Here is a 27681-nt window from a genome sequence, read left to right on the forward strand (position 1 = left end):
GAAATATCAGCCGTCATGCAGACACTGCGGAATCAGGGTGTAGATGAAGTATATATAAACATCCTGGAAGAAATCTACAGGAGATCAACTGCTACCATAGTGTTTCATAAAGAAAGCAACAGAATACAAATCAAGAAGTGTGTAAGGCAGAGGACACAATCTCCCCAATGCTATTCACCACATGCTTACAGGAGGTTTTCAGAAGCCTAGAATGGGAACAGTTAGGGATAAGAGTTAATGGAGAATACATTAGTAACCTGCGCTTCGCCGATGACATTGCATTGCTTAGTAACTCAGGAGACGAATTGCAACTCATGATTACGGAGTTAGACAAGGAGAAAAGAAAGGTGGGTCTTAAAATTAATCTGCAGAAAACGAAAGTAATGTACAACAACCTCAGAAAGGAGCAGCGCTTCGAGATAGGTAATAGTGCACTTGAATTTGTAAAAGACTATGTCTACTTAGGGCACGTAATAACCGCACAGCCGAACCACGAGATTTAAGTAACTAGAAGAATAAGAATGGGGTGGAGCACATTCGGCAAGCACTCTCAAATTATGACAGGTAGATTGCCACTATCCCTCAAGAGGAAGGTATATAACAGCTGTATCTTGCCGGTAGTTACCTACGGAGCAGAAACCTGGAGACTTACAAAGAGGGTTCAGCTTAAATTGAGGACGACGCAGCGAGCAATGGAAAGAAAAATTGTAGGTGTCACTTTAAGAGACAAGAAGAGAGCAGAGTGGATTAGGGAACAAACGGGGGATAAGGATATCATAGCTGGAATAAAGAAGAGCAGATGGACATGGGCCGGGCATGTAGCGTGTAGACAGGATAACCGCTGGTCATTAAGGGTAACTAACTGGATTCCCAGAGAAGGGAAGCGGGTTAGAGGGAGACATAAGGTTAGGTGGGCAGATGAGATTAAGAAGTTTGCGGGTATAAATTGGCAGCAGCAAGCACAGGACCGGGTTAACTGGCGGAACATGGGAGAGTGCTTTGTCCTGCAGTGGACGTAGTCAGGCTGATGATGATGATGAATGAAACATGTGTATTAGCAACACAAGAAGATAATATAAGAAGCGCTTATGCTCGCAGAGATGCTGGCCCTGGACACTGCTACACTAATTGATTTCAGTGCATGGCAACAAACCACAATTGACGTTAGCCCGACGTGACTGCTGTATCAAAGGAGTATATATGTAATCTTCAAAAAATTGGGTAGGCAGCACTGTAACCACTGCTGATGTTTGACGAAGATTAGCGTCTATTTGAAAAGTAGTTCCAAAATTTAGCTCCGTAGCTCCGTGATAAAATGCTTCATTTCCACAAAGAATGCTTGGGTTCGATTTCAGCTGAGACCCTGACAATTATTCTTTGCATTCTCCGGGCTCACGCTACCAATGTCGGGTATTTATTAACGCTCACGCGTTAAAATTGCCCATGTGTGTTCTCGTCGTTCCTGGGTAGAAACTAAGTGTCATGCACCTGTGGCACATACCCGCATACGAGCGGCACATACCCGACCTTGCGTATGTAGCACTGTCTGGCGGGAAACGTTAATGAATATTGTTAATGAATAATGGTAATGAATAATGTCACAATCTCATTGAAATTAAAAATGAAATGTTGATGAATAATGTCACAACGATAATGAAAATGTTAATGAATAATGTCACAACCTCTTCACGTACACGGCGAGATTGTGACATTATTCATGTCTTGACCAGCGCGTCATATTCGTCAAACCATCATACCCTACCTTGCCAATTTTGGTTCGCGCGACGTTAAGGGGGTGACCACGAAAGCACCCAAACGTAAGCGGCTAAATAGATAGATAGATAGATAGATAGATAGATAGATAGATAGATAGATAGATAGATAGATAGATAGATAGATAGATAGATAGATAGATAGATAGATAGATAGATAGATAGATAGATAGATAGATAGATAGATAGATAGATAGATAGATAGATAGATAGATAGATAGATAGATAGATAGATAGATACGCTCAAAGTCGCCCAAGCTCGCTAAAAAATGCGTCGCATTTAAAAAAGAAAAACGCCCTATTCGTGTCAGAGTTCTCGTGGCTAGGCATGCCTAGCCACGAGAACATGCATGCATGCATTCAGACGCGTAGGACTTTTTAAATGCGAAGCATTTCTTAGCGAACTCCGGTGACTTTGAGCATATCTATCTATCTATCTATCTATCTATCTATCTATCTATCTATCTATCTATCTATCTATCTATCTATCTATCTAGCCACCTATGACTTTTAGCTCTCCTGGCCGTTTCAATAATGGTATCGATACCAAACATGATATGGCATAAGATGACTCTAAAAAGAACGTATTTCACTAGTCATAACACTAAAATCATGACATGTATATAATGAATGTCATGCTTTACATTTTGGGGTCCTGCAGCTTTTGCGGAGGTTTCGTTCACATGGCATGTTGAAATCTGGTATAGTATGACATGATTGCATGCCGAACACAAGCGACCGACCCTAACATGAAAATTATGACATGCGTCTCATGTAACAACATGATTACGAGCCACGCAATGATGCGCTCACGGCCATTTCGCTAGAGTCACATATACCAAATTTGGTATTACACCACGCGAATGGATAACGAAGGTATGTGACTGGTGCAAACATGATAATCATGAAATGCGTGTCATGTAACAACATGACTACATGCCACGCTCATGATGCACTGGTGGCCATCTTGTTAGCTTCATCTATACCGAATTTGGTATTACGGGACGTGAATGGATGACGAAGGTATCATACAGGTGCAAACATGACAAACATGAGATGCGTGTCATGTAACAACGTGACTACATGCTGCGCTCATGATGTGCTCGCGGCCGTTTTGCTAGCTTCACATGAACCAAACTCGGTATTACGTGACGCGAACAGACGACATAGGTAAATGACACATCCAAACAAGATAATGACGACATGCGTGTCATGTAACAATAAGACTACATGCCACACTAATGATGCGCTCGCGACTATTTCGCCAGCTTCACATATGCCAAATTCGGTATTACGTGACGCCAATAGATGGTGAAGGTATGTGACTGGTGCAAACATAATAATCATCAGATGTGCGTCAAGCGAGAACATGACTATATGCCAAAGCCAAGGCGCCAATACATTTCGAAGTGACGCGGTGAGCGTGCTCGCTTTGGTTCGTTTCGTCGCGTCACGCCGGCGTTGCCACGCCAGGGGCTGATCCTGCCAAATACTGGCAGGCGCGCGCCGCGCTGGATTGCTTTGACTCATGCGCGTTTCAGCGCGTCGGCGTCCGTCCGTCCCGAAAATAGTGAGACGCAGTGTTGTCCGGGTAACGCGTAAGCGCGAAATGCAGCATGTCGTACTTCGCGCTGATGGGCGTCGGGCCGCACCGATGGACGCTGGACGCGTCTGGCGTCAGACTATAGAGTGCTCGCGTTTTGCTAACTTAGTGTCGCTGTGCCCAGCGTGCACGTGCGTCGACGATACATTGGAGTAAATTGGGCCCTTCACGATGCGCTGGCGGACGTTTTGCTAGCTCCACATTTACCAAACTCGGTGTTAAGTGACGTCAATGGATGACGAAATATATGACTGGTGCAAACATAATAATCATGACACCGGTGTCATTTTACAAACACGGAAATATACGGGCTCGCACTACCTCTCTTGGTTCCCTGCCCACATGGGCAAAGACGTTCACCCACAACAACCCAACCTCAACGAAATGGCTCATGATCGAGCACGAGAACTGACCCGCCGTGACGATCAATCAGCCACCGAAGAGCTGGGCCCAGACGTGCAGTTTAATGACCCACTACTCACCTTCCATGAAATTACCTCCCACTACCGACACAACAGAAGCCGATACCCTTTACCCCATTCAAAACTCGAACGCGCGCAAGAAGTAGCCTTTAGAATGTTACAAACGAGATCGTACCCATCACGGGGCCGACTCAGCCATTATAACTCAGACATAAATTCACAGTGCCCAGATTGCACAGAAGTGTACTGTTCACTCGCGCACATGCTCTGGCAATGTCCCGCGTTACCTCAGGGACCTCTCACCAGTGAGTCCGACTGGGAGGAGGCACTCAGGAGCCCCAATCTCCGAAACCAACTTAAGGCAGTCCAGAGGGCCCAAGAACTGGCGGAACGCCACCACGTTCCCGCCCCGACTCGGGCGTCGCCTACGGTAGCGGCTGCTAGGATGTCCCACGTGGGCACCCTGGTGGCTTAAACTCCTCAGGACCATATATTAAAGTTCTTGACTGACTGACTGACCGGTGTCATGTAAGAACATGACAACATTCCGCGCTCCTAGCGTACTTGTTCTCGTTTCGCTAGCTGCACATATACTAAATTTGGCCCCACCGCGGTGGTCTAGTGGCTAAGGTACTCGGCTGCTGACCCGCAGGTCGCGGGTTCGATTCCCGGCTGCGGCGGCTGCATTTCCGATGGAGGCGGAAATGTTGTAGGCCGTGTACTCAGATTTGGGTGCACGCTAAAGAACCCCAGGTGGTCAAAATTTTCGGAGCCCTCCACTACGGTGTCTCTCATAATCAAATGGTGGTTTTGGGACGTTAAACCCCACATATCAGTCAATTATTCTAAATTTGGTATCACATGCCGTTAATAGATGATGAAGGAAAATGACACATCCAAACGTGATAATCATGACATGGAAGTCGTTTACGGCATGATTTACTTCAACCTTAGAACGTTGTGCTGATTTTAAAGTGACATATCAACATATCTCATTCGTGCTTCGCATATCATCGATTTCCACTGTACGTGGATCTGCCAATTTTTTCGCTTTGGACACATGAATAGCCAAATAGAAAAAACTGTCGATAAAGCCTCGACCAACCCGTGGGCCTGCAGTGAAAACATAGCAATCATCTCCAGTTGTCTTGCCTCATTATCCATAGCAAGGAAGTGAAGGCTCAGGAAAACACGTTACCCATATTGAGCTGAAAGGAGCCATGTTGAAACGAATTCACCAGTGGGGGCGAAAGCTTTTTAGCACTGCAGCGAACAAAACGAAGCATGAATTGTGCCATCTGTTTCAAGCCGACAGAAAGCTAGTTAAGGTGGTTCAGCGTATTTTGTCCGCATCGATTTATAATTATTCATAGAAAGAATAATTATCCTAAATAATGGGAGGCGAACAATGGGAGCATAACGAGGTGTTGGCTGACTCATGCTGAGTGAAGTTACACAGCTGAAGTTGAAGTGATTGTGTCAACTAGAAACAGTTATAGGGTTATTTTCTTTACCTCTTCCTGTCTGCTTGCCTGTTCCTGTATGCCTGTATGCTTTTGTATGCTGTTTTACCTGTACGCCTGTTCTTTTTGTGCAGTGAACTTCAACTTGATTTAACATATCTTACCTATGGAGTACTACCTTCAACAACTGCGTTAAATTTTAATTATGTATTCTGCATTGTATTTCAGGTACGTGGCAGAGGCACAATTAAATTAACTTCCTTTTATAACTTAAGTTTCCGTCTGACCAGCCTACTTCATTATTGACATGTCTCGCATAGTGACTGCCTGAAATGTTCTCTTGCAATCATATTCAGTGTAAAACGGCTTTGCGTATCTGGGCCTAGGTCAATTTCAATTTTCATAAAATAATACTCAAGTACCGTCATCACTCCGCTCACTGAATGAGCGGCGAAGAGTTGCTAATCAAAGTGCAAGCTAAAATGTATAGACAATGTATGTTCTGAAATAGATTCGGTGTTCTCGTATAAGTTCTTTCAACTTGATCCCCTCTTGACAAGGAGTAGATAGAAGATGGAGCAGCGTGCGAACCGATAGATGACACTCACAGTGGCGCTACGTGTCACCTCCATCTTTCTTTTGCGGGCTTCCATTCATACGTCCTTGCACTGAATTAGAGACGCACGTAGGAGCCGACCTCTTTTGATCCTCTAGATCCATACCGCGTCATCTCGGACGCAGAAACGACGGCAACGGGAAGATATATTGGCCACTTGTATTACACGACAAAGCCGCGAAAGGACGAACCCGCCGGTAAGCGCAGCTGTAGGAGTTTACTAGAGGCCATTTGTCTTGCCGGGCTTAGACGATCGCCTGAGCCTATACGATGTCCCCGAAGTGCTTCCATCACTCAGCCTGCCCGCGTTTGGTAGGCGATGGTGGCCGTGCGAGAGAGGTCCTGTGAAAAGAAATACTTTTGGTTTTAGCGCATATAATGAGGTGCAACCTATATACCGAAGCGCGAGGCGGCTGCTTCATACCAGACAGCTTCACGCATCTCGAACGGCGCTCGCCTGACGAAAGATGAAAGAGGGGTGAATTAAGGTTTAAGTGAAAAAAAAATAATCACAATGAGCCTGAGCTCTGCAGATATTTGGAGCACAAGGCCTGCATGTCGAAACGAGTATTGCAGGATAGCATAGGGGCACTGTGCCTGTTATTCGCGTATAATTTGTAAAAATCAGAAAGCAATGCAACCAATTTTCACCAGATGCCTAGCTCTTTCCGATCTTCAAGTGATACTTTTCACAGTAATAAAAAAATTGCCACCCAAGCCCTTCATACAGCGGGTTAACCAGCGTATCTGTAGCGTGCAGTTTCTGTACTTGCATCAACAAAATGTATAGTTGTGTAGGGTCACATGTAGTTCAATGTATGCGTAATGGACCCTTAACTGGTTCGCAAAGAAATGTAATTATACGTATGGGCGACTTAATATCTGTGTTTGGAATAGGTGTTCAACAATACTTTGAAACGACCAATGTTACGAGCACTGTCCTTGATTTTCTATACGGCGCGGTTGAGGCAGGCACCAAGAACCGAAGCAGGTTAGTAGCTCTGAAGGTTATGCGCACGAGGCCCGATTGCGTTATCGTGATCTACTCTTGAAGGCCAGGTTCAAGCGTCCTGCAATATTTTATCACTGCGTTAATAGTGATGGTTCATTGAAGTATTTTTTGATTATTGTTTATGTATGTCCTGAAATGTTGATGGGTGTTCGCCACCATGTGTTCTCTTCTTCATAATGTGTGTACAAGTCCTAAGTAGCGGAAGTCACCCAAATCATTGGCCCACATCTCTTTACCCACAGACGACTTCCTTGCCTGTAGTGGGCCACTTATGAGTAATAAGATTTGCACTACTTCTAAGGCACAAAAACGCATGTAGTTCCTTTGTAGTTAAAATGGACGAATATTTACTTCACCAAGCCCGACACAGATTCGCAGCAGTTATGATTGGAACCAGGCTGAGCCTCTCACAGGAAGCATATAGGGCAAGCCTACTGAAACAAGGCATGCGCAGGCACACACTGCCGCGTATTGTTGTATATCAGACAATTGGAAAGCAATGCAAGGAATGTCCGCCCGATATGCAGCTATTTCCTATCTCATTGTGATACCTTACTATGTCATATTAGGACTGTAGGCCTGCATGCAACACGCAGCTGAATTCCAGTCAGGTGGAACAGCCTTCAGGGTCCACTGTGAACCTTCTTAGAACATCTGATAAAAAAACATTGTAGCACAACGCAACACTAAGAGAGATAAATAACATTAAATGGTCACGATTTTGAAGCATTTTGTACTCAGATTGAAGATTCATGGGTTTCTTCCACCAAAATAAAGTGACAATGGTCTTAAAACAGGCTAAAAGCACATTTTCACCAGTACTACGCATTGAAAATTGTGTATATACTCCATGAAAAGGTGACGAACCCAAACAAGGTTGGCCCTTCCAAAGGGGTGAGCCAACGTTTAAATCAGAAAAGACGAATCCGCCATTGGCATGTGGCCACGTAAGTAAGTTTGACGAGGGTAATGACCCTGCCATTCTCGCCTTTTTGCGACAAAAAGTGCCCAGTGTAGGAGAAAAATGGCTTATCTGAAGGTTTTCTTCTTGTAGTTGGTTCACGACAACTGAAGAAAAACGTGTTCTTGTACGTCCTTGCTCCTCTTCGCACTATAACTTTGTCTTCAGATGCCATGCACCCGCTAGCCAAAGAAAACGTCCTGCCTCTTGTAAGTGTCTTAAAAAGCAATGCTTCGTTGGACGCCTGCAGGTACAGTAATGAGATACCCACCATACGCAATGCACTAACCCACACCACAGTAAAGCCTCTTCTGGCAAGATGTTCGCGGACAAAGCGATGCGTAGAATAACATTTAGGTCAAGTGTGCTACTTGAGAATCTGTCACCAGCCTTTATTTAGGAATGATTACTGTAAAGGTTGCCAATACCCTGCTAAATACAGTTCAGAATGTTTGCAACATTTGTGTTGATGTCATCCACGCTTGCACCGTTAATGACATCACTCATGTTTTTCTGATTACATGCTGCGATATGAGAGAACGTGAAAACCAAATATAAATACAAAGCTAAGCCGTCATTTCAGCTTTAGGTTTCACCTGTGCAAAGGTTCGCCGAACCCGTTAGTTCACTGTGAGGCCAGCAGACGCACGCGCTTGGTTTATGAACTTCTCCGCCCCCTTGGAGATGCTATTATGGGTGATACGAAGATTCCTTTAAAATCCGAGAGCACGTAAGCTATAAAACAGAATGAAGGAGTACGGGCCTGTGGGTTTTAAAATCTCAAAGCAACTTAGGCTGTTTGAGACACTGTCGTGTAGAGCTTCGGAAAATTTCGACCACCTGGAGTTCTTCAATGTGCACTGACATGGCAGAGCAAATGTGCTTCAGGCGTTTTCCCCCACCCAATTGCGTCCGCCGCGCCAAGCATCAAACCCACGTCTTTCGCATCAGCAGTAGGGCACCATCTTTACAATCCCATGCGGCGACGCAAAGAAAAAAAAGGGAGGCTTTTTTTTGTTTTAAACGTAATTTATGAGGCAGCAGCTGTGAAAGACATACAAGATCCACGTAATTATAGTGATGCAAAAGCTACGCCTGGAATAGGGCTGGAAAGTTTTTTATGGCCAAAGGATAAGCACGAACGGTTGCAGGACGACTTCGCCTCCCGTCTTACCGCTTATTTCTGGCGTCAGAAAGCATCATCACGCGAGAAGTGTACGTACGTGGCTTGGGGACACCAGCCCGACACTTTTTTTCCTTTTCTTCGGGTGCGGAGCTCAGCATTAAAGTTCCCATTGCAGCAATTGACAAAGAAAGGCCTCCTTGCTGAAGTTTCAGGTGCTGTTCCGTGAAGTTTACTGAACGTGATGGCTTCGCTCGAACACGTAAGAGAGTTTGTTACAGGCTAAGTTTAAAACTAAGCCAGGTTTGTCTTCATGACGAAACGAATGAATCGCAAGAAATATACTGCCAAAAAAAAGAGAGTACTACGCTGCAAGATTTAATGTCGAGGACTTGTGCAAGCATGTAGACAGTGTTTTGAGATTTTCGTTTCGAACAAAGGCCTACAGGATGAAATTTTGAAGGATGTATCGCTTTTGTACCCCAGACTGCTGCGCAAACTTTGTTGGTGCCTTGGCCTTTGTGTGATTTCAAAAGCGCAGCCCCTGCAATGAGTGAGTGAGTACCCTTTCGTTTCAGGTTCATTTCAAAGTTTATATAATTTCTAGGGACAGCATGAATATTGTCACATTCCTTCCTCAGGTTTTTTTATCACCCCATTACGCTGTAATTCCCAGCGTAAACCGCGCCTGCAGAATTCGAGAAGCTGCAGGGCTGTCGTAGTTTCTTTTGTTAAGACTACGCCCACAACGCGAGCAATACAGCTTATTCTGGAACCGAGGTGGCCGCTAGCCAAATGACTGGAACATTCCACGACGCATGTATAAATACCGACGCGTTTCAGCGTTTCTCAGTTGATCGACGGCTGACGATGTGTTCGCTGTGGTCAGTGTCAGTGTGCATTGTTGTACTATGACAATCCGTTTACCAGCCACAAGTTCGGCTCAAATAAACTGTTTCATTTTAGACAAGCCGTGTCCTTCATCGTCAGTGTCAAAACCATGAGACATCTGGTGAAGGTGCTTTACGGTCCATGAACCGAGCGCCCCCATCCAGCCGTGAAGCAAGCCCTAACCGTGAAGGTGACACTGACGCCAACCTCGATCAGTGAGCTAGCCACAGGCAATGATGCCTACATCTCGAGTTTGGCCTTTTACCAGATGACAAACGAAAGACCATATTACGACCGCAACTCTCCCCCATGACATCCACTGCACCGTCACCCGCCACAGTGGTGATGCAGCAGCCAAGAGAGCCACCGAGTTTCCATGAATCCCCCATTGAAGACCCAGAAGTCTGGCTGGGTGCCTACGATCAAGTGGCTTTCTGAACCACTGGCACACGAAAGAGAGGCTGAGTCCTGTCTATTATTACGTGAAAGACGTGGTAAGCATAGAGTTTCCTAAAATTAACTAGAAGTGGCTCTGGCGCTGCGATTGTTCAGCGACCGTGGGAACGAAGGATATATTACACACATTTGCCTAGTCTTCGTGCTTGTGGGCGGCAACTCTTACTTGCGGCTTCGTTTGTTGCTGTGTTTTGGTTTAGTTTTGAAAGAAAGATTCAATCATTTTGTACTTCATGACCTGAATTGGAAACGTAAGTATAAAAAAATAAGGTGGTGAAGCGCAGCCTCTGAAGAGTTGCAATATTTGTTTCGTAAGAAAACAGTTCCAAGCCACACGAACACACACGGAGCCAAATGCAGGCCAGAAGTACAAATATTAGACAAATGTATGTACTACCCATCATTCCCCTGCTCGCTGAAGCGCCGTGTGTTGCAGCTCCCATAGACACTAGCGCCAGAGCCCCCCTCTAGTGCATATCAGGAAACACTCTATGTTCGTAAGCACCCGGATGGAGAACCGAAAATATAGACTTCGATCCTGGGATCTTTTTCATAGCCCATGTCTGGACACGTTCAGGAACATCATCCGTAAAGAAAGGGCAGCGACGTTGCTGGAGACGAACTGCGTGCCGGAATGATGGGAGTCTCTGAAAGAGTGGTGCGGTTCAGCAGTGGCAACTGCACAGCGTGAACAAATTATCACTTGTGAAGCAAATCACCAAGCATCTCGTGGCCAAAGTCGGAATATTTAGAGCACTTGCGGAATACGTTACAGAACTGCACATGAAGTTGGTGCCTCCATTTCGAAGCGAAGTTGTGCAGTGCTGCACGGTTTTTTCACGTTGGAGTTTTTTTTACGTGTCCAAATAACACGATGTCCAATGAAATAAACATTCGCTGGCTTTTGAACGTTAAAATCAGTGAATGTCTTAACGAAAGGCTTGCTGTTTGGTTTTTAAACCGAACTAGCCTTGCAGTAGTGACCTTAGTACTAGTTTTAGCCTCTCGTTCCTAAACAAGTTCTCACATTCGTCTTTTTTTAGTACTAGATACTCACCCGTCAAATTATTCAAAATATTTAATATTATAGGTATTCAAAAATCAAACAGTAATATTTGACTAGGCATTATTCAATTCCAATTAGAAACTGCCGTCCAAACACAAATCGTCAGAAGCTGCCTTTGCTAATCAGCAGTGCGGATACCCCCAACCTTGATTTCGATTGACCTGTGAGTGTTGTTTTTTCTCTAAAAAATATTTTTATCTTACACAGCAATAATTATCAGGTCGTCTCTAGACTAGGAAGAATAGTCGTCGTACTTTTGGGAGGGATGCAAATGTTCTGAACAACAGACGCCAGCTCTGCTATCTATGAGGAATACTGCACTGACCTTGGTATTTGTTCGGGGGAAGAGGTGGCGTTTTGTCATTCATGACGAAGTGCCTTCATTAGTAAGCTGAATTTCTTCCAAGTGTCAAAATAAACGTACCAAAACTAACACTATTAAACTAGCCATGAAAGCAGCATGGTTCCGTGCCGGCTGGTGCCAACAGTACATGCGTCATAAGCGGATTGTGTATAAAAACCATGGGGTCCTTCGTCTACTTCGCGTCGCATAGTAAAGTGACTCAATTCTCCACTCTGTAGCTTTATTCATGTTTTCTTAGCAAATATATGAGTTACTTGATATTTCATTCTTGTATTTCCTCCTACTGTTCCTTCAAAATTTCCATGTACCATTCTTTTTTTGAAACATCTGTCAAATGAATGCAAGAATTACCTGCCACAAAAATAACACTGAGAAAACTCACACGGTAACTTAAAAATTTGCCCAAGCCAATTTTAATGCGAAAGCCTCACCTCTCATCATTTTCCTTCTTTTTTTAGTCAATTGTATTGATCCTCAAAGCCACACGAAAGCTTTCAGCTTCTAAGATGACTTCGCAGGGCCTCGAAGATTGGAGGTATTGCAATGATTTGCACCCCATGGAGTATGGCAGCACTGCCTCCCAGATTGGCCCACGTTTCATTAAGTGACGAGGTTGTGTGATAACGTCAAGTATTTTGGTAATCTACGACGACATGACGTCGCCAAGCGATCACTTCATAAAGATGCATTCTGCGATCGCGGGACTCTTTAGGAGCGAAGCTTTTCTTTGTCTAACCTTGTCCTGCGTCAGGCATAAGCAGCAGTATCTCCTGAACAGTATGATAGATAGCGATGTCTCATGAAAGTACTCACAAACTGTAGATGAGCGAGCATATTCTAGACGGCACTGTACCGCTACTCTCCGATCATCTGCTTCGCGGGTTGTGCCTGGGTGCTAGAAGAGCGAGTGCCTCTCTCCGCCTCCTGGACCGTCACCGTACGTATCGTATCGTTGGCGGGGCATGGACGAATCTTAGCAGTGAGCACAGAGGGCCGCGGTGGCTCGTGCTCGTCGTCAGACAGACAGACGGACGGACGGACGGACGGACAGACAGACAGACAGATAGACAGACAGACAGACAGACAGACAGACAGACAGACGGACGGACGGACGGACGGACGGACGGACGGACAGACGGACAGACGGGCAGACGGACAGACAGAGGCATGGATGAACGGATGGACAAACACACGCACGATTGAATGAACGGACAGACGGACGAATGAATATTTATCTCCATTAATGATCATTCACTCTGTGGGTATAGTGTGCTTTTTTTAGTCATAGTGTTGACGCTGACGGCGACTTCGGGAGTTACAGAAATAATGTTTGGACGTCGTCTCAATTCAACCGACGAGGATCCAATTGCTCCTAGTGTGTGCATGCAGTGTGAGCTCTCATTTACTGCCTACATTTTTAGCATACTTGGAGCCGAAAACTAAGTAAATCTGCTAAGAGAGGTAATATCTAGCTCACTCGTAGATGCATTTAGCTTTGCTTAGTGTACCTAATAGAACTCTTGTTATCTTCTTTGCCTGAAAAAAGTAGGACAATGAACTTGTCTCACCGTAATCCTTCACTGGCCTTCCCTTATTCGCTCACAGGGCATCGAATGGACGTCTCCGAAAAGATAATCTGAAAAAGAAGTTTAGTAAGCACAACATCGAGAACCGCGAAAAACATTGGCTCTAAGCTAATATCCGGCTAAGCGGTTATTTACGCTCCTAATCATTTCTAAAAAAGACAACAAAGATAATGAAAGGCACGTCAGGATTGGCTGTAGGGGGAGGACGTTGGCGGTAGGGGGAGGACGTTCAACACGGAAGGCAAATAAATTTCGGTACAAATATCAATGTGGAAGAGAACGGATGTGGAGCGTAACTTCCTTACATGAAGGGCGAACGTGGCCGAGTAGCGTGGATTATTGCCAGGCTGGTGACGCCGGCAGACGCCATTGGTCAAGCGTGGGTGCGCTAAATCTGCTCCGAGGTTTTTCAAGGGAGCTCGTCACCATTTAAGCGGCCTCAAAGAGCCATCGCTCTTGCTCCTATCTCACGACGTAGGACGAACGACGCTCGCTGAATGCGTGCTCGGAGTGAGCTTAGCTACACCGGCAAAGCACAGTGGGCTTGATGCCGGACGATGGGCCCTTCGTAGATAATATGGCCATCTGAGAGGGCGCCAGAATGGCGTTGAGCGAGCGGATTACCCGACAACGAGGCTATCTCCTTAGCCACACGCCGACTCCTCGCAGTAGGCAACGCTCGTAGGTACGATAGCGTCACTGCGTCAGAGTGTGACGAAGTTGTGGTAAGCTCCCTGCCACTGGCAGTGAAGGCCTTCTCTCCGTCTTTCTTTTTTCGCAACATTTTCGGCCACCTGGTGTGCTCTTTACGTGTACTGAGGTTGCGCAGTATACGGGCCTCTACCATTTCGCCTCCCCCGAAATGCAACCACTGCCGCCGGGATCGAGCCCGCCACCATCGTATCAGCAGCCGAGCATCGCAACCATTGATTCACCGTGACGGACTTTCCTTCACATATGTCGTAACGAGCGTGAATTCAATGCTTCAGACGGCGGTCTTTCAAACCCTCTGCACGCCTCTGATGCAGCTAAAAAAATCACCTCTCTCCATCACTGCGGTGTCATTAACGATACGACTGGGCTCGTTTCCTATTATGCCGTCCCGATATCGGGCGCTTGCTGAAGCTACATTTACACAACAGCCTTGAATGCGGACGAAAAACCACGTGACATGTGACGTGATTCAGATCTTTCCGCAGCGAGCATTCGTCAGGAAAGGGGGGAATTCATGCTACAAGGGATGGTTTCGGTTTTTCTCCCCGAGTACTCCAAATATGAACTCGGTCGTTGCACGAATTTTTCCACCACGTGGACCGAGAAAATAGCGTGGGAAAGCTGACGTATGGTGACGTAGAAGGCAAGTACCAGCCACGAATTACCACACGAGGCTCGGAGCTCATGCTCACATTGCCATAACATGACCAAGGGTGCTGTTTGCGCTTGCAATGTCACTTAGTGCACCGCGGTGATGGACGCCAGACGTCGGATTTTTCGCCAAAGGAGCCAAGTGTGAGTTTTATCTTAAAGCTCACAAAGCCCCTTACGCACACACCTGAGACGAGCGGAAGTTGAAGGCCATATTTTCTTCTTTAAGACGATAGTCTTTCTTGGGGTACTTCAACGCAAAAATTTCGGTCCGTCTTTCTGTCTGTCCGTCGGTGCATTTGTCTGTCTGTTCACCCTTAAGTACCTCAAACGGCATCAAGGGATACCCCAAACAGCGAACTCTATCCGCAGCGCCCACCAATATTGTTTGTTTTTCAAGTTTATTCAGACAGTCATGGTCTGGTATGAAGGGGCTAAAGGCAGATGCAACTGCCTGACAAAGGCCCCCCTACCCATACATTGCTCAGGGGTGGAAAGCCGCGGTACATGCGCAAATACAGGTAACAAGAAAAGGCAAAAAAAAACAAAAAAGAACAGGCGCACAGGCGATCAAAACACAATAGGTAGAATAGTTACCTTCGGTACACACTAATGATGCGTGACTTGAAAATGTTTATACAAGCCCTGATGATGATCAATGTTACAAAACAGTATAGAACAAAATAGAAAAAAATCAAAAGACAGCAAATGCACAATATAAAGAGAAGATTAGGAGCTAAACAAGAGGTCATTTTTAACTTTTTTCCGTAGGCTGTATGAGGTCGAACAGTTGTCTGGGATCATATTGGCGATTTCTCGATTATTATTCAGAAAATGTGGCATTAAATAGGCTAGTGTCTGAGTACCATATTTAGTTCGGAACATAGGTGTTCTGAGTCTATTTTGCCTTAGGTGTTATTGTGAATGTACAGATAACGATGATTGATAACGATGATATTGCTCAAGTTTCAGCGTTAATACTTGTGCGATTGTCAATTAGAAAGCAATTATTTCACATACCTGAGGAACCATAACAACAGGTCAATATTTTGTATGGCTTTGTACTAGGGAAGGCACACATAAGTACTTCTAAGGACCGTAGCGTTTATCACGCAGCGCTGACAGTGCAATGCGATGCCCAAATGGCAGGTGTTTTTAACGTTTTGCTAAGACGACACAGTGGTGGCACCTGCGCGTCGCTTTTCGTTCTACTCCTTATGATCCCCGATACAGGCGCGCATCCTTCTCCGTGGGAGCGCACGCCTTCCTTCGTTTTCGAAGATAACTGCCAGAGAGCGCTCGTGCTTAACGTGTGCCTCGATGCGCTCGTTCGCCTTTGCTGCACGGAGCGAGACTAACGCAGCGCTTCCAAAATACTATTAACCAATTTTTTCGCACAGAACGTCAAATAAACGTTTTGTTCCCTCTCTTCACACGCAAGACTATCGTTTATCGGCGACATTTACTGTGAAACATGCAGATACGGAGCCAAATTTTCTAGGAGCTAAGCTTCTTAAGGCGTGGGCTGAGCGTCCCGTCGTAATCGTAAGTAGCCATCTCTCGTAAGTTCTTGAACCGGCCTTAGAGGGTGGTACGTATACATATAACGAAATGCATATCCGCTGAAAAATGCAATTGGTACGATACTAGAGGACGTTACTTGTAGTATGATAAATATTAAAATCAAAGCATATCCATGGAGTGAATGATGATGAGTGGTGCGAAGCGTCCATTAGTTCGTCCGTGCTTCCGTACGTCCGTTCGTTCTTGTTTCCATCTATCTATGCGTTCATCTGTCGGTTTGTCCGAGAGTCCATCCGTTCACCTGTGTGTCTGTCCGTTCATGAGATCGTCCATCCGTCCTCACATGCATCCCTCCATGCGTTCATCTCTGCTTCCGTCCATCCATCCATGCGTCTGTTCCTGCATTCGTTCATGCGTCTGTCTGACACTTCATCGCTGCGTTCTTCCATGCGTCAATCTGTCCGTCCATGCGTCCCTCCCTGCGTTCCTCCAAGCGTCCATCCGTCTGTCCGCGCGTCAAATAGACAGACAGACAGACGATGGACGGACACGGCCAGCGGATGATTCACGGTTTGCTAATAAATAAAATTGGCGCCGTATCTGCATGTTACACTGCAAATGTCGTCGAAAGGCGTTAGTCTAGCGTCTGAAGAGAGTGAACAAGACGTTTATTTCAAGTTCTGCGCAAGAAAATTGGTGAATGGTATTCTGGAGGCGCTGCGTTACAGCACCTTGAGCGTGCTGTGGAGGTGAAGGAGCGCATCAAGTCACGTAACACGTGAGACATGGGCGTTATCAGGCAGTTATCCTGGAAAACGAAGCGCGCCCCTCTTGGAGGCGATAAGGTGTAGAACGCAATGCCAAGGGTAGGTGCCACCACCGTGTCATCTTAGCAAAGCGTTGAAAACACTTGCCTTTTCGTGAAAGCGTTGCATTGTCAGCGCAACGTGATAAACGCTACCGTCCTTAAAATTACTTATGTGTGTCTTCTCTAGTGTAAAGCCATATATACAAAATATTGTCGTGTTGTTATGGTGCCTCAGATAATCGCAATAATTGCTTTTTAATGTGATGCATTTCTCAGCGACCTTCGGCGACTTTGTGGGTATCTATCTATCTATCTATCTATCTATCTATCTATCTATTTAGCCGCCTACGACTTTTAGTTCTCCTGGCCGTTTCAGTAAGGGTATCAATACTAAACTTCGTATGGCATATTATGACTGTACGAAAAACACATTTGAGTAGTCATAACATGAAAATCGTGAAGTGTATGTCAAGAATGTCATGATTTATATTTCATGGTCTTGCAGCTCTTGCGGTGGTTTCGTTCACATGGCATGTTGCAAAACTGGTATGATATGGCATGCTTGCATGGCGAACACAAGCGACAGACCCTAACATGAAAATCTTGACATCCGTGTCATGTAGTAACACGACTACATACCACACCCATGAGGCGGTCGCGGATGTTCCGCTAGCGTCACATATACCAAATCAGGTATCACTGTACGTGAATGGATGACGAAGGTATGTGACTGGTGCAACCATGATAATCATGAGATGCATGTCATGTAACAACAGGACTACATGCCAGGGTCATGATGTGCTGGTGGCCGTTTCGCCAGCTTCACTTATACCAAATTTGATATTACCTCATATCAATGAATGACGAAGGTAGATGACATGTCCTAACATGATAATTAACATATACGTGTCATGTAAAACATGACTACATATGCTGCGTTCATAGCATGCTCACGGCTGTTTCGCCAGCTTCACATGTACCAAACTCGGTATCACGCAACGCAAATGGACGACATAGGATGGCATATCCAAACATAATAATTGCCACATGCGCGTCATGTAACAGCTTTACTGCATGTTACGCTGATGATGCGCTCGCGGCCGTTTCGCTAACTTCACATATGCCAAATTTTGTATCACATGATGCCAATAGAAGACGAACGTATGCGACTGGTGCAAACATGATAATCCTGAGATGCGTGTCGTCAAGACACATCCAAAAAATCGGCAGATCCCACGTACAGTGGGAATCGACGATATGTGAAGCACGAATGAAAAAAGTTGATATTTCACTTAAATCAAATCAGCACAACGTTACAACGTGGAGGTAAATGATGTTGTACATGACTTCCATGTTGTGATTATCGTGTTTGGATGTGTCGTTTACCTTCGTCATCTATTCACGTCACGTAATATCAAATTTAGTATATGTGGAGCTAGCGAAACGGCCATGAGCACGCTATCATGGTATATGGTATGTTGTCATGTTCTTACATGACACACGTGTCACAATTATCATGTTTTCATCAGTCATATATTTAGTCATCCATTGACGTCACGTAACACCAAAATTGCCCGCAGCTTCCCTCGGGGGAACACTGAGGAGGATGCGGACCATATAATTGGTTAACGGGGTGTTAAAGTGCGACTTACTTGGGTCGATGGCTAAATTGGTTCACGTGGTTGTGAAATGGGGTGTTAAATTGCGACTTACTTGGGTCGATGGCTAAATTGGTTAACGTGGTTGTAGGAGGGGGTGTTAAATGAGTGAACACGTACACACGTATGCGAAAGGGCGGCGCTGGTCGAAGGGACGTCGATCATTGTGTTTGTGGATTCGTTGGAATTCATTTCACCGCGACCTTGGACGTCGACGCGCCGTACAAACCAACCGACGAGCGGCAATTGAGCGAGCGAGCGCCGACCTTGAGTATATATACAGCACGACGGCGCATGCACTGTCAGCTGTTGAATGTTCTCGAAGCGCGACGCCACATGCGCGTCCACTGGAGAATCAGGAGAATTGTAGATGTCGAACGCGGTGTGTAGAGGAGGAAGGGTGCACAGATGGTGGAGGAGTGAAACGCGCGCGGTGTGTAGAGGAGGAAGGGATGCACAGATGGTGGAAGAGTGGGCGACGGCGCGACGGCGCATGCGCGCGCGTCAGCTGTCGAATGTTCGAGAAGCGGTGCGGACGGCGCGGACGGCGCGGACGGCGCACTACAAGGCGCGAGTATAAGATGCTCCGCATCTAAAATTGGTATATGTGGAGCTAGAAAAATGACCGCGAGTGCATTATGAAGGGCCCAATATACTCCTATGTAGCGTTAACGCGTGCGCACGCGGGTCACAGGTACGCTACGTTAGCAAAATGCGAGCAATATTTCGTTTGGCGCCAGGCGCGACCATCGCGACCAGCGTCCGTTGGTGCGGCCCGACGGCAAGAGGCGCGAAATGCGACATGCTGCATTTCGTGCTGATGCGTTACCCAAAAGACACTGCGTCTCCTTCTTTTCGTGCTGGAGGAACGCGCGACGCGCTGAAACGCGCATGCGTCAAAGCAACGCAGCGTGGAACGCGCCTGCGAGTATCAGGCATACAGACTGGCGCCTTGCGTGGCAACGCCGGCGTGACGCGACGAAATGAATGCCGGCGAGCATGCACATCGCGTCACGTCGAAATGTATTGGCACCTTGACTGTGGCGTGTAGTCATGTTCTCAGATGACAGGCATCTCATGATTATCATATGTATACCAGTCACATACCTTCCTCGTTCATTCACTAGTGTAATACCTAATTTGGTATATGTGAGGCTAGTGAAACGGCCGCGAGCGCATCATGACCGTTGCACGTAGTCATGTGGTTACATGACACGCGCTGACCCGCAGGTCGTGGGTTCAAACGCCGGCTGCGCCGGCTGCATTTCCGATGGAGGCGGAAATGTTGTAGGCCAGTGCGCTCAGATTTGGGTGCACGTTAGAGAACCCCAGGTGGTCGAAATTTCCGGGGACCTCCACTACGGCGTCTCTCATGATCATATGGTGGTTTTGGGACGTTAAACACCACATATCAATACATGACACGCATATCATGATTTTCATGTTAGGGCCTGTTGCTTGTGTTCGCCCTGCAATCGTGCCATACCATACCAGTTTTGCAACAAGCCATGTGAACGAAACTACCGCAACAGCTGAAGGTGTATGAAATGTAAATAATGACATACGTCGTGATTTTCATGTTATGACTAGTCAGATATGTTCTTCATACAGTCATGTTATGCTATACCAAGTTTGGTATCGATACCGTTATCGAAACGGACAGGAGAGCTAAAAGTCATAGATAGATAGATAGATAGATAGATAGATAGATAGATAGATAGATAGATAGATAGATAGATAGATAGATAGATAGATAGATAGATAGATAGATAGATAGATAGATAGATAGATAGATAGATAGATAGATAGATAGATAGATAGATAGATAGATAGATAGATAGATAGATAGATAGATAGATAGATATGCTCAAACTCGCCAAAGTTCTCTAAGAAATGTCGCATTTAACAAGATCGTCATGACACTGAAGTCATGTACGGCATCATTTACCTCAACCTCGTAACATTGTGCTGATTTTAAAGTGAGATATCAACATTTCTCATTCGTGCTTCCCATATCATCGATTCCCACTGTACGTGGGATCTATTAATATTTTTTTTCTCAGCCAATGTATCCGATCCTGCCCTGCCAATTCTGCGTATACTTTCCATTGCCTCCAAGATCGGAAGCGCGTAAGCTAATTTCGCACTGCTTTTTCAATGTGCTCCCATTAGACCAAGCTATGATTTATTGCGATAGCGTGATCATGTGACGTCATGCTGACGTTACATTTTAAAGCCTTGCGTTATGACAAATTTTCTCATCACTCGTATGGAGATGCTCACGGGGGACACCAGTCAATTTTTGTTTTTAGTAAGGCGTCTAGCCTTTTCCTTTAGGTGAGAGGGAGGAACGAGCGACCGTGCGCTTTTTCACTCAGATTAGATTTCGCTACATGTCGCTTGACATCCGGGTAATTTCGTGCCGCATAGCGGAACGACTGAGTTGTGCATTATGATTACAGACACGTTGTGGCCAATATGCTTCATGTTTTTTGCAGATTTCAGTAGACAAGTTAGAACGAAGGATATGGTCAGTGACCAGTGACAAAACAAAAGAAGGAAACGTGTAGTTTGTTGCGGCTTTGTCAGGGCTTTACAACACACTATATTATGCGTCGTTGGTATATATAAGCGTCTTAGCTCTGCTGTGTCGTTCGGCGTCATTCACTGTGCGATCCACACACATGATTTCGGCTTGGGTGAGCCATGACGAAATTAAAATCGGCATGAAGGCGTACGCCTCACTTAAGATAAGATAGCAATGGCGACGTTGCTGATAATATGCCTGGAGTGAAATGCTATCGTATCGTGTATCATCGAGAGTCTGAAATGTCTGTTCGAAAGAACATGACAAACAGCAGATTGCTAACAACGATGTTCGCAGTCTATGCTTCTACGCATAAAGAAATAAGTAGTTACTAAAAGTAAATACGTAAGTTACTATTTCTTCACTTGTTTTTTGCGATTTAAACTGGCATTTTTTTCAATCGCTTTTTTTTATGCTTCATTCTACTATTCAATGTTGGCTTTTATCGTCTCAGCGCACATCGATCGCGAAAGAGATGTGGACAGCGAAACTGTAAAATGTGGACCGCATGGCAAGTGATAAAAACGCAGAGCCGAACATCGAACTTGTGCACGCGGATGGGCCTTGAGCAAATAGTAATCCGGCTTTGCTATTGGAGGACGGTTCACGCTTTTTCAATGTTTGGTCGTTCCTACATGAGGCTACGCTTGCAGCTTTGATGCCCTTGGTTGCATGTGTCTTTACCAGCTCTCCTATAGAGGGAGCATTTTAGTGCTCAACTTGCTCCCCTTGAACCTTTTATCTCTTAGCTGGTGGTGTCCGAATACTTACTTCTTGGTAGTGCACAACGCTGTATTCTCTGCGGAAATGCTTCACATTCGGTCGCCCACCCTTCCCTTGTAACGCATTAAAACGCCCGGCTTCTAAGGACTAATGGCGACATGCTGACGATAACAATGAGGATTGATTTTTGTGGGTAAATATACAATACGCCCCAATATAAATGTTATTTCGCCATTTAGATGGGTATACGCTGGTCGATAGCGGTTTTTTGACAAACCCTAACAAATGCAGAAACGTACCTATACTTCATATATTTTCGCGAGAAGCAAACGTTTGAGTATGTGCGACATGCTTTTGTTTTGATATTAGTCAGTATAATATCTCGGTTTTTACTTCCAAAGAGCACGATATTGTCACGGAGGCGATATGGATGTCTCTTCACACGAGCAGATCGTCAGCCAGACGATATGGCCAATGAGTACCACGCGCAAGCGCTACACGAATACTCGTCGTCTTCGTCTTAGGCGACCTCCACTCTGGTTCTTGTCTATGTCGCACCGTAACAATATGATTATGATAGGTTCCATAGTGAAAGGTTGCGGAAATTTCGAACCATCTGGTGTTCTTGAACGTGCGCTGTCATCACAGAGTACACTGGCTTCTAGCATTGCTTCTCCACCGAAATGCGGCGGTGATCGAACTTGTGGCCTTCTGGTCAGGAGCCGAGCACGTTAACTTTATAATAGTCACTGTACAGAGTGTAAATTTCTAAGAAAGTATAATCTGGAAGGTATTATTCAGGTCAGTGTAACGGAAACGTTCTATGAACGCAACAGTACAATGAAAATCATGTGAAACGGTCCTTAAAGGTGCTGAGTAAAAATTTTAGAAGAATTGCAATGCTAGAGGTTTAAACAAACATACCCATCACAGCGATAAAAAAAGTATTTTAACAAAACATAAAAACCTGAGGTGATACAATACTGTTGATATAACTGCAGTAAAATTATAAGAGAGAACAAGGTGCAGAACAAAAATAGGAACACAATACACAAACTGAAAACAAACCTATAGCCCCCACACCACAAGAAGTAAAGAAAGTATGACAAGCTACCATCACAACTTTCCCGCTCCGATGCGACACTGTTATGTCGCCTTTGGTTGAATGTTGCATTTACAAAGGTGTACTCCTTTCGAATTGGTATGGCAGACACTCCTACATGCGACTACTCCGGAGCTGAAGAGACCATCGAACACGTCCTGTGCAGCTGCGCTTGCTACGACACACAGCGATGCCAGCTCCGGACAATTTTGAATCGACTTGACCCCGGACCATTTTGTGTGCAGAAGATACTAGGACCTTGGGCATCTGCCTCAGTTGCGCAGAAAGCAACTACAGCACTGCTGCTTTACCTTAAGTCAACAAACCTGAGCGACCGCCTGTAGACTGTGTGTGCTCCCCGAGTGTGCTCGTGATTGTATGTACCTTCTCATCTTTCTGCAACCTCTTTTTTCCCCTTTATCCCTTCCCCAGAGCAGGGTAGCAAACCGGATGTGCGTCTGGTTAACCTCCCTGCCTTTCCTTGCATCTTTATCTCTCTCGCTCTATGACAATCTCACTCCACATTCGCTTTCTTGAGCAGTTTCTCGCCCTCTTGACCAGCTTCGACTGTAATACGGGATGTTTATTCAATTAATTAATTTTGGGAGTGCGCGAACAAGATTCAATGTGTTTCTGCAGTGAGCGAGTGTCAAAAGTTCCCCGCTTGGAGCCCGGCATATCATTCTTTCCAGAAAATGTGCTCACCGCCACTTAAGCAAGGTCTCCACGTGCACGGTCAACGTTGGCGTCTTCGCTAGCCGCAGCTGCAGGCGCACTCAAAAATCCTGGACTACAAGCATGCCTTCAAACATTCACAATGCTCTGCTGCAGGCAGAATTGGCTACGGAACTTCGCAATGCTGACCTGGAGACTTTATATAATATATTGCGACATGAAGGCCAGAATGTGTGCAGAAAGATGTCATAACCTCCTGCGCAAGTTTTCCTATATTCGGAATAGCGAGAACTAGGAGAGAAAAGCTAACCAGTTTAGAATAAAAGACACCTGAGCTATTTGGTGCGTATTGAAACCGGAAAGAAGAAATAAGTTATGGAACCACTTTAATATGCCTGTATTTGGACGCCCTGTCTTTATTAAAGAATACCTAACGTGTTGTGCAGTATAAGATACCTACAGTAGGCGGTAGCATTGAGGTGGTTCAATAATAAGAATGAGTTACCTCGATGGGCTCAGACAACTGTACATTTGTAAGTCTACTGAAAGTGAAATGCGAGGGATAAATGAAAAAAATTTAAACACATAAAAAACAGCTCTGTATAATAACTGTTGCCACACTCGAAGAAAGTGCCGGTGTTCTCTGATTTGGGTGTTCTTCGGGAAACTGTAGTCGGCAGCGGCGAAAATATTCGTTGCTTCACAGTACTTTAGTGAATTGTTTCTAGAGTTCACTAACATGTCAAGCAACAAAGAGCCACTTTCCTTTTAAAAATGCTACAAGATCACTTACGAATATGCCTTAGCAGACGAAGAGATTACAGACAGCCATACTTCGCTTGCTCGTAAATGTTCCTGCCAAAATCTCGTTAGTCTCTCAAACAGGGCCATTTTCAGGCCCATTTTAGGGCCATTCTTTAGGGACAAATAGACGACCATCTTACGGAGATGCCTGCGTTGCGAAACGCTAAAAACGAATTAATTACTTATCTGACTGATTTCCTAAGGCAAGAAACCTACTTTTTCTTCTTTCGGTCATGTAATTGAAACAAAGAAACTTTTGTTTTTTATTTTTTTTCTGTGAAACAGTCAGTAATATTGAATAACAGCTTACATTACTTTTTCTGCTTAGCATTGGTGACTAAAATTACAGGCTTTTCTACTTGATAACTATAGACATCAATGTTTTAGACATAAGCTGATTACTCTAAACCTTGTATTCTCTGTATTCAGCCAGATTTGAAGTAATACATATGTCGAGAAAGAAAAAAACATGGCAGAATTGGTGACCGCACGCTTTCGTGCGGCATGTAATCAATATTTACTATGAATAATATTCATGCACCAAAAGCTCAGGCGTTTAATAGTCGACTAGAATACTGCACTGAGGCTGACTTGTTGATGACGTACTCTTAGTAATATCCATAAATTATAGTCGCATACTAGCAGGTTCCAAAGAGCAGAATCAATAAAGAATGAAAGCCTGCATGATGCATTTACAAAAAAGGAAGAGGGTAAGAACACCCGTTAGAGTGCTGCCATGTTCAAAAAAAAACTGAGCAAAATGTACCCACGTAAGAGCAGTGAAATATAAAGGGGACGCTGACAACGGCTGTTACCCACGGATCCGTACGCGCACATCGACACACATGTGCTTGGCCGTCGCCACAAAGACCGCTCCAGCTAGCGGCCTATTTTACAAGAGAAACGATCAGCCGTTTAGAACCACGCGGTCACCATTTTTATTGCTGCTGTCGTCATACTGCCGCATATAGGCTGGCCGGTTGCCTTTTGTGCATTTTATTCGCATTTACTCCAAATAAGAGTGGCCGTGAATCGCCACCACGCCATTATCCATCCGTCACTGCGTTCACACCTTTTCTCTTAACAATTCGCACCGTTATCCCAGACTCCGTCTCTTTTCTTTTTGGGTGTCTCTTAAAAAGATGAAAGGGAGGAAGGAAGGAAGGAAGGAAGGAAGGAAGGAAGGAAGGAAGGAAGGAAGGAAGGAAGGAAGGAAGGAAGGAAGGAAGGAAGGAAGGAGGGACGGAGGGAAGGAAGGAAGGTAAAGAAAACAGAAGAAAGAAGATAAAAGAAAGGAAGAAGTAGAATGAAGCAAAAAAGAAAGAAATAAGGAAATAAAAACATCATGACATTCTCTGTGAGCCTTTGAAATGCACAGATAGAGCTACTCAGGTAGGCTTATTGGTTAATGAAACATTTTTAAAGGTTGGGGAATTTCGCGGAATGCCCTATGAACTAACGCGACAAGTTGTTTCCTTGCATTAGAAACGAGTGTCATTTGACAATTTGAAACAAGTCAGCTTGCGGTCATGTTCAAGAAAAATATGCAAATCTCAGAAGCTACAGGTTTCAGTCGTTTTCATTTACTTAGGGTAAGTTGGTGGTCGAATAAAAACAAACTTCTATGGGTTTTTGTTCAGAAGAATGCGTAGCCAATAATAAGGCGTTGCGTCATTTTATTTCGCTGCTGACGCACGTGCGACCTGCGCATTCTTCTGAGCATTCAACGGACGGATAGACGAAACCATGGACTGACAGATGGACGGGCGCATAGACTAACAGAGAGAAGCACGGATGGATGGTGGGACTGACGGACGGACACAAGCATAGACGGAAGCATGGACGTACACTCAGACGGACGGACTCACGGACAGACGGTTGCAAGTGGACGCACGGATGAACAGAAGCGTGGATGCACTGATGAATGGACACGGGTGGACGGTTGGACGCATCACCCCACTCATCATCATTCACTCCATCGATATGTTTGAAAACCGTTAATGCCATCTAGTTATATTATTTCCAAAGACATATACACACAAAGCTATCTATTGAGGAACTCGTAAAGTAGAGGTGGCTACGTACTACTACGTCGAATACAGGGGAGGAACGACCCAAGGCCTGAGGAGCTTTGCCGCTAAAACATATGAGCTCATTTTATATATAAATCATTGTCAACTTGCAAGCTTGAGCAACCGTTGTTACTCAATAAAGATTCGTAGTTTTAAATGCGAATGCATCTCTTGGTCGGGCTTTGTCAGGCATCCGGCGTTGTCCTCGGCGTAGTCTACGCACCAGGAGTTATCTCTCCACTCTCACTCCCTCTCCCATAGAAACAGCTTCGCGCGCCTGCGCTTATCCTCACCCCTAGCAACCGGATCATGTGCGAGACTGTAGGGTAGAGTAGGTGCAGTGCTTCGACGTTCCTCTCACCGTTCGCTCTCTCTCCTCCCTGCGCCCCACTCTCCCGGCCGCTCGCACTTTACTCTCGATCGTTCGCTGGGTGGGTGCCCCTCAAAGACATCCAAAAATGTGAGTAGAGCTCTAGACGCCGCTGTGAAACGCCAACTCCATGCCGAGAACGCTGCAGCCCCACTCTCCCGTCCGTTCGCTCCTCACTCTCGACCGTTCACTGGCTGGGCGCGTCTCAAGGTGATGGTAGAGGTCCGTGAAGGCAACACTGCCCTCTCTTGGCGCAACAAATAGATTCGCATTTCCTTACGATTAATTGATTGATTGATTGATTGATTGTTTCTTTTCGGGGAGGTGAGGGCATTGTTTTAGTAGTGGCTTTTTGCTGAAATACTTTTTGGCTTTTTAATTGCGGTGCACTTTAACTAGTCAGCAAAAAGGGACAATGTAAGTAACACAAAGTAAGTCTTAGAGGCCTTTGTATTTTTTCGTTCATAACAGTGCAATTAGTGAGGCCTATTTCATTGAACCCTCCAAAGCTATGATGCTGTGTGGAAGAAATTCACTTACTACAATATAAATACTACTAATCAGTCTATAGTTGTGATTTCTTAAGAATGCTTATCAACAAAATGATAGCTAGGAGAAGACATAAATACAAAAGTAAAACAACCTGAACAACTTCATA

This window comes from Rhipicephalus microplus, chromosome 1 (genome assembly GCF_043290135.1).
Source record: "Rhipicephalus microplus isolate Deutch F79 chromosome 1, USDA_Rmic, whole genome shotgun sequence".
NCBI classification, from domain to species: Eukaryota; Metazoa; Arthropoda; class Arachnida; order Ixodida; family Ixodidae; genus Rhipicephalus; species Rhipicephalus microplus.